This window comes from Etheostoma spectabile, chromosome 5 (assembly GCF_008692095.1).
Source record: "Etheostoma spectabile isolate EspeVRDwgs_2016 chromosome 5, UIUC_Espe_1.0, whole genome shotgun sequence".
Taxonomy (NCBI): Eukaryota; Metazoa; Chordata; class Actinopteri; order Perciformes; family Percidae; genus Etheostoma; species Etheostoma spectabile.
Genome location: NC_045737.1, coordinates 12667836 through 12674924, shown reverse-complemented (window position 1 = coordinate 12674924; position 7089 = coordinate 12667836).

The window sequence follows — 7089 nt, the reverse complement described above, 5'->3', positions numbered from 1 at the left end:
GGAGCAGTTAACCATAGTCCTCAGAAATCCACTGGAGTTTAAAATGGCAACACAGAGAAAGTGGAAGGTGACGGACATCTGGCCAAAAAGAGTGACATCCGGCGGAATTTTGGGCGGAAACGGAGCAATCCCTGAAGTGGAACGTCGTGGCGGTAGACTAATCGGAAAATGATCCTACCGCTACTTTGATTAATTACCTTGGTAAACATTAGTATAATGACTTCATGGGCTAGTTTCTGTCCGTAGGGAGTTGGGTTGGGAACGTGAGGGTCGCTGTTTCAAGTCCACATACGGCCCAAAGTATGGTGGTGGACTGGTAGCTGGAGAGATGCCAGTTCCTCTCCTGGGTACTGCCAAGGTGCTCTTGGGCAGACCCCCTATCTCTGACATCTCTCCATTTAGTGCATGTATAGGTACTGAGCATGTGTGTGTAATTCAGGCCTGTGTGTAATGACATAATAATAATAATAATAATAATAATAATGTGTAATGACAACAGAGTGAAAACATTGTTATTTCCCCTTGTGGGATTAATAAAGTATACATTGTTATTATTTTTATTATTATTATTAGTAGTAGTAGTAGTAGCAGTAGTTTTTGTCATGACAAGCTATGGTTAGGGTTAGGGTTAGGGTTAGGGTTAAGGTTACTCTAACCCTAACCCTAACCATAACCAAACCAAAGTCACTGTGTGTGCGACTTCAGTGCGACTCGAGTCCGAGTCTCAAACGTGTGTCCCAAACTCTGCCACCTACCGGCCCGGCATGCTGGTGCGGACCGAATTTCTTTTTTAAACGGAAAGGACAAACGGCCGCTCAGACACAAACGTTCACCTTTTTAAATGCTGGTTTGAGCCTTTAGAGGCTTTACAGAACCACAACAACGTCATAGGATATCCATAGATGCGCTTCATTATTAAACTAAACCATAACAAAATCACTTCACGGTCCAAACATTACAATACAAAAAATCAATGAGAAGACGCCAGAAATTGTAACAAATATACAGTGTCTATTACCATAATATTGATTTTTTTTTAAAGTGGATTTTGGATAGAAGAACGCCATGACTACCGTAAGAGGTCTCTTCTCAGGAAAGGGGGCCGTCTCTTCTTATATTCATTCATCTTCTGAGCAACTTTAAACCCGTCTGTCAGTGTTGCAACTAAGATTATCATTGCAACATTTACTATTATCATTATTATTATTATTATTACTGATGTTGTAGGTGGTCGTCCTACTGTCAGCTCACCTCAGCTGCTTTATCAACCTCTCACTTCAATTCATAATGCACGCTTGAGTGTGTGCGTGCGTGCGTGCGTGCGTGTGTGTGTGTGCAGATAAGACAGATTACAGCCAAGCTCATTGTGTTTCTGGGTCTGACTTGTTATCCACGATCCCAAGCTTTCCCACCCGTCTGCTGCTTTCTCTCACACACACACACACACACACACACACACACACACACACACACACACACACACACACACACACACACACACACACACACACACACACACACACACACACACACACACACACACAGGCATGTGAAGCATACAGTATGTGTGTACATCAGTCATTGTATGCTGCTGTGGATAAGACCATCAGCTAAATGCCTGAAAATGTAAGTGTGTGTGTGTGTGTGTGTTGTTTTGACTGGCGTCGCCCTGACAGGCCCCATTTGTCATCCTCGGGACCTCTGGTGGATTGATAACGAACAAAAACACAAACATAAGCGTCTGAAAATGAACTCTTGTTGGTTTAGAGCGACTTTTTCAGCGCAGAGGAATGTGGAGCGACCACAGGCCGTCTGATTGGCTAAAGCACACGTTCAGGGTCGACGGGAGCCAATGGGGAGTTTACAAGGTTGGGGGTATGAATCCTGGCTCCTCCGGATGGTTAATTATGCTTTATTTTTTCACCTGAAAGACTGTAAGTTAGTTTGATGTGACTCTAAAGTATTCTGTGAAGGTTTTGTTACAGGATATTCATACTTACTTACAAAGTTAGTGCCAAATTTGACCAGTTTCATGATTTGTAGGAAATATTTATGACAAAACAATCCCGCTTTAAGCAAAGTCAAACAAGATCTCAGTCCACTTACACGTCTCTGCTCCTTGTTGTGGTGTTTTTTCGAAGAATGGGCTGTAAGTCGTCAAAATAACTCACTTCAAATCACTTCATTAGATTTGAGGAAATATTTCTGCACGACTATATGAATATGTGGCAGGATATATGAAGACACTTTTTTTTATGGACTACTAATAAATGCTTCAACTCCAACTGTTGTTCAGCTATTGAGAACAACCTGAACACAAACTCAAACCCCCCCCAAAAAATTTCTTTGGATAACTTTAAGGGTGCAATATGTAGTGCTGACAGCTAGTGTTTAAAATAGTTACTGCGGTACAAATTCAAAACACTGGAGACACTTGTCTCTCATAGCCAGACATTACTTCAGAGTACAGCGGAGTAGCTAACGTTACATGCTCACGCGGAGCTATGTTCCCAGCTAGGAGATACATTTCCTCGGGTTAGAATTACAGTAGAAACCGCAAAAAACACAACAACCTTGTCGTCCTCTCCGCCCACCTAAAATACACTCTTTATTGGCTTAGAATTACGGCAACAGTCGCTAAGCACACTGCTAACTCACGGTCCTCTCTTCCCAATTTACAGCCCCCCTCGCTTGGCCTAAAACGACTCACCGCTGTCGGGGACGGCCGTGGCTCGCTTGTCCTCCGGTAACATTAGCAGTTAGCAGGGTTAGCATGGCGGCGTTAGCTAGGACCAGTCAGAATCACTTAACTGGCTGTGTCTCAATTGTTTTTTGCGAGTATGTAAACAACTCAGGTACATAATTATTATATACATATTTATGTATATATTATATACATATTCATTTATAATTATGTATATAATTCAATTCATTGATATAATTCAATGTGAGTCCACGAATGTTGAAATGACATAACATGCCCGTCCCAAGCAGCCGTGATAAATTAACCTGAAGCTAATGCTAACCTGTTCAGGAGGAAATTAGCCAACTCGGCGTCCTTTTGGGCTCCAAACTGTCTCACTCTTTGAAATAAATCTCCAGCGTTTGCCCGGGGTTTGTTACGTCTCTGGTCACGCAACGGTTAGAAACATGCTGTTTTTCTTAGGTTTGCAGCTTTCATGGCTGTACTAACGTTACAGCCGTAGTGCGCTGGGTTTATGTATATATATCTGGCAACCCGGCCTGGCTGTCATGGTGGGCCGTTGATAACAACACACACACAGACCAAAACACAAACAAAAAATGAAACAAAAAATTCAAAAAGAGAAAGTAGTGTCATTAGCATTGTTGTCAGAAAAGACAGTATTTCCACTTGGCATGTTACCTTAATATCTGATGATGCATTGGGGTCATTTTTGGATTACTTACAGTTAATATGTTATATATTTTAAATGTCTAATAATGTGGAGAAAAACGAGCAGTTGCATTTTGTAGGATAATATATGACATGGTTTGCGGTGCTTTCTGTAGGATTGCATACAAGACCTTTGTGAGAAGAAACTTTCAAATCCCTCTGATTTATTTCAGTCTTTTATTTGTTTCTGACGTATTACATTAATGTTGTGATAGTAATGTTGTGATAATAAGGAATCTTTATTTGTAAAGCACTTTGCAATCAGGCAAAGAGCTTTACAATAAATTATTGCTGAAAAAAGCAGCAGGAATCGAGAGAGGGTAGAGGACATGTTTTGTAGTGATCGTGAAGAAAACTTGACATAATAAGTTATGTGCTCAAGATATTTCCGTCTGGATCAAAGAGGCATGTCACTAGCACGGCCACATTAAGGATATTCCTACACGCTGCTATTGCATTCAACACATTTACTGAATCAGCACATTAAACTAAATTAAACTAAAGTTCCATTCCCTTACAGTATGACTTCTCTAATGACTTATCTTAAAAGATATTGAGCTCCTCTCAGATGCACACGCCATGTAGGCATGTTTCTCAGCTCGTGAGAACAAAAACACGAATTTGCCTCAAATTTTGCCTCAAATTGCCTGAGTATAACGTTTGGAAGTCTGAAAAAGGACTAACAACTCTATATTTTAAAGTTTTGTGTAACTTATTCAATTCATTTTTAATTTAATTTTAAAGTAGACTAGAATCAAAAACTTGTTTGACAACTTTTCTTTTCAAACTCAGTTTCAACATGTAACAAAAAAAAGTCATTCTAATGACTGTAATTATAGACATGACAGTGATTAGACGTCATGGATCATAAATCTGCAGAAATTGAGGACAAAAAAACATGTTAAATGTTAAATGCGATTAGTTTCCTTGACATGAATGTTTTGTAGACATGAAAAACTCAAAATGTAAAATTCATTTAAAGGCGAACGATTTATATTTGTTCCAAAACAATCCAGATATTGGGCGCCCGGGTAGCTAACCTGGTAGAGCGGGCGCCCATATATAGAGGTTTACTCCTCAATGCAGCGGCCACAGGTTTGATTCCGACCTGCAGCCCTCTGCTGCTTGTCATTCCCCTCTCTCTCTCCCCTTTCAAGTCTAAGCAGTCCTATAGAAATAAAGGCCTAAAATGGCCCAGAAATTGATCTTACAAAATCAAAAATCCAGATATTCTTGTTAAAGTGAAGTAACATGAGACACTGAACTTTGCGTAAATAAGCTGGTTTTTAAAACAAATTTATAGTCGACTCAAACAAGCTTATGTTATATACTGTGGGGCTCGAAAGTTTGGGCACCCCAGGTAAAAGTCTGTGTTAAAGTGCATAAAGAAGCCAAGAAAAGATGGACAAATCTCAGAAAAACATCAAATGACAGATTAGACATTTCTCAGTGTAAATGATGGAAATAAAATCTAACTTTTTGTGACATATTATACAAATGTCTAATCCGTCATTTGATGCCTTTTGGAGATGGCTTCTTTATGCACATTAATACAATTTTTCATCTGGGGTGCCCAAACTTTTGAGCCCCACTTTATGTGACGGACAAACTGACCTTTTTTTACCCATTTTATTTCTTCACCCTCCTCTTGTCCTCTGGTCAAATTTGACCCGTTTTAAAAGTTTCTGCATCCTAAATTTGAGTTTTCTTTTAATCAAATTTCCCCCAAATAACATGGGTGGTTCCGAAAGTCCCTCTTAACAAAGGAAATGAAGGATCAGATCCTCTACTTTCATAGAATTGTGTGTGTTGTATTAAATTTCATATCATTATCCTGACATATCCATTATCCTAAACTATGGCAGATCTGTGATTATCCATTTACTTCATTCCTCTGATCTTAACCATTAGTCAAAATCAGTCATAAATTCTGCTTTTTTCTTACACTAAAATTAGAAAATGTCATCTAAATCAGGTTTTTTGACCATGAATTCCACAAATAAGTGTAAAACTAATGTAAATAAATAGGTGTAGTGGTGAATATACTGGTTTTAATGGAAGTGCCAGAAATGTTTAAAAAAAAAAAAGCAACAAAAACGTAAAAACAGTGTCTAAAAGAGTGTTAATTTTGACCTGGGAGGACAACACAAGGGTTATTATTTATGGTTTTTGTATATCCGCAACTCCTCATAAAGGTTATTAATGTTGATGTGACACTTCTGAGGCTCTAATCTTTGGTTTTTATCATAATAACTGTTACATTTGAGCTTTTACTTCCTCTTTTTTATGTATGGACCAATTTGTTCTGAATGTACATACACTATTATTTTTCCTCTTCATCATCATCATCATCATGAGTCCATAATTACAGTTCTTCTCCATAGTGTTGGCAACAGAAAGCAAAGGAAAAAGGAAAAAGCAGAGCAGGAGGAGAATAAGGTGTTTTCATCCATTGATTAATGGCTTTCTAAAGCAAAGCACATCGGAGGAGCCGGCCGATCAATAAATTAACTGCCCAAATTCATCATTTTCTACAACAAAAGCTAATTATTTAGACGGCAGCAGGAAAAGAAAAAACACAATATTAACCAGAGTTCATTTAGCAGAGCGGTGTATTCCTGCAGGTGAGAACACTGCAGAGCTGCGGGTCCGAGTCAACATGAACACGGAGGGATTTAAACTGAGATTACCAAAACAGATTTAGAGTTGAACTCAGCTGCAGGGTTGGATGTACGGCTCCACACAACGTCTCATATGAGTTCTAAAATATCATACCTGTATACAGTATTTTCCTGTATATTTCTAACTATCTAACAGTAAAGCACTTATAATAAGTTCCTGCTGTGGACATCCATGTGTGGGGGTGTAACTATGAACTCAACGCACATCATGCACCCTACGTTATTGTTGGCAATGTAGTTATGTGTTCTCTGGCTCCCTCCAACAACGCTTTTTGAGGATGTATAAAAAACCAGACTAATATTATAAGTAGAAATGAGAATCTAAGAAATTAAATAAGTTGAAATGTATATTTGTGACCCAACCCACTATGCCCAAAACCTACGTCAATTGCACGATTCCACACCTCCCCATTTACATCCAGCATCAGTGCAGGAAGCATGGTGTCCTGATGCCGCGTCCTCGCGTCAAGTCCAGCCGGGGACATTAGTTGCATGTCCATGAAGCCTGGCATCACCAAATGATGTAATGGCATTTGAATAGCATGTCAATTTCTTCATCAGCGTGTCATTTCACATTGGTTGTTGTCTCTGCTAGACCCTCCGCCACAGCGTTGCGGAGGAGGGTCTGGCTAGTCCACACAGCATTCTGGGATGGATGAAAAAACGTATTCTGGTTTATTGGCATTTCTTTAAACCAGTCACAATCGTCTTGGGCGGCGGAGCCACAGTGAGAAACTTGTTTTGGTGGTACGTGTGTACGTTCAAAAGTTGTTTTAGTCGTGCAAGAGAAAACTCAGATTGGACAGAGAGTCTAGCTAGCTGTCGGGATTTAACATAGACAGTTAAAGAAATGGACCAACAGATCCCGTTGTTCTGGACAGAGACCAGTGAAGGATATTAGAAGCACTTTTCCAGTGATAGCTGAGCGTCACTGCGCAGCCTTCAACTTAGCTTGAAGATGTAGATGTGACGTGAGCAACCTGTCTGAAAGTT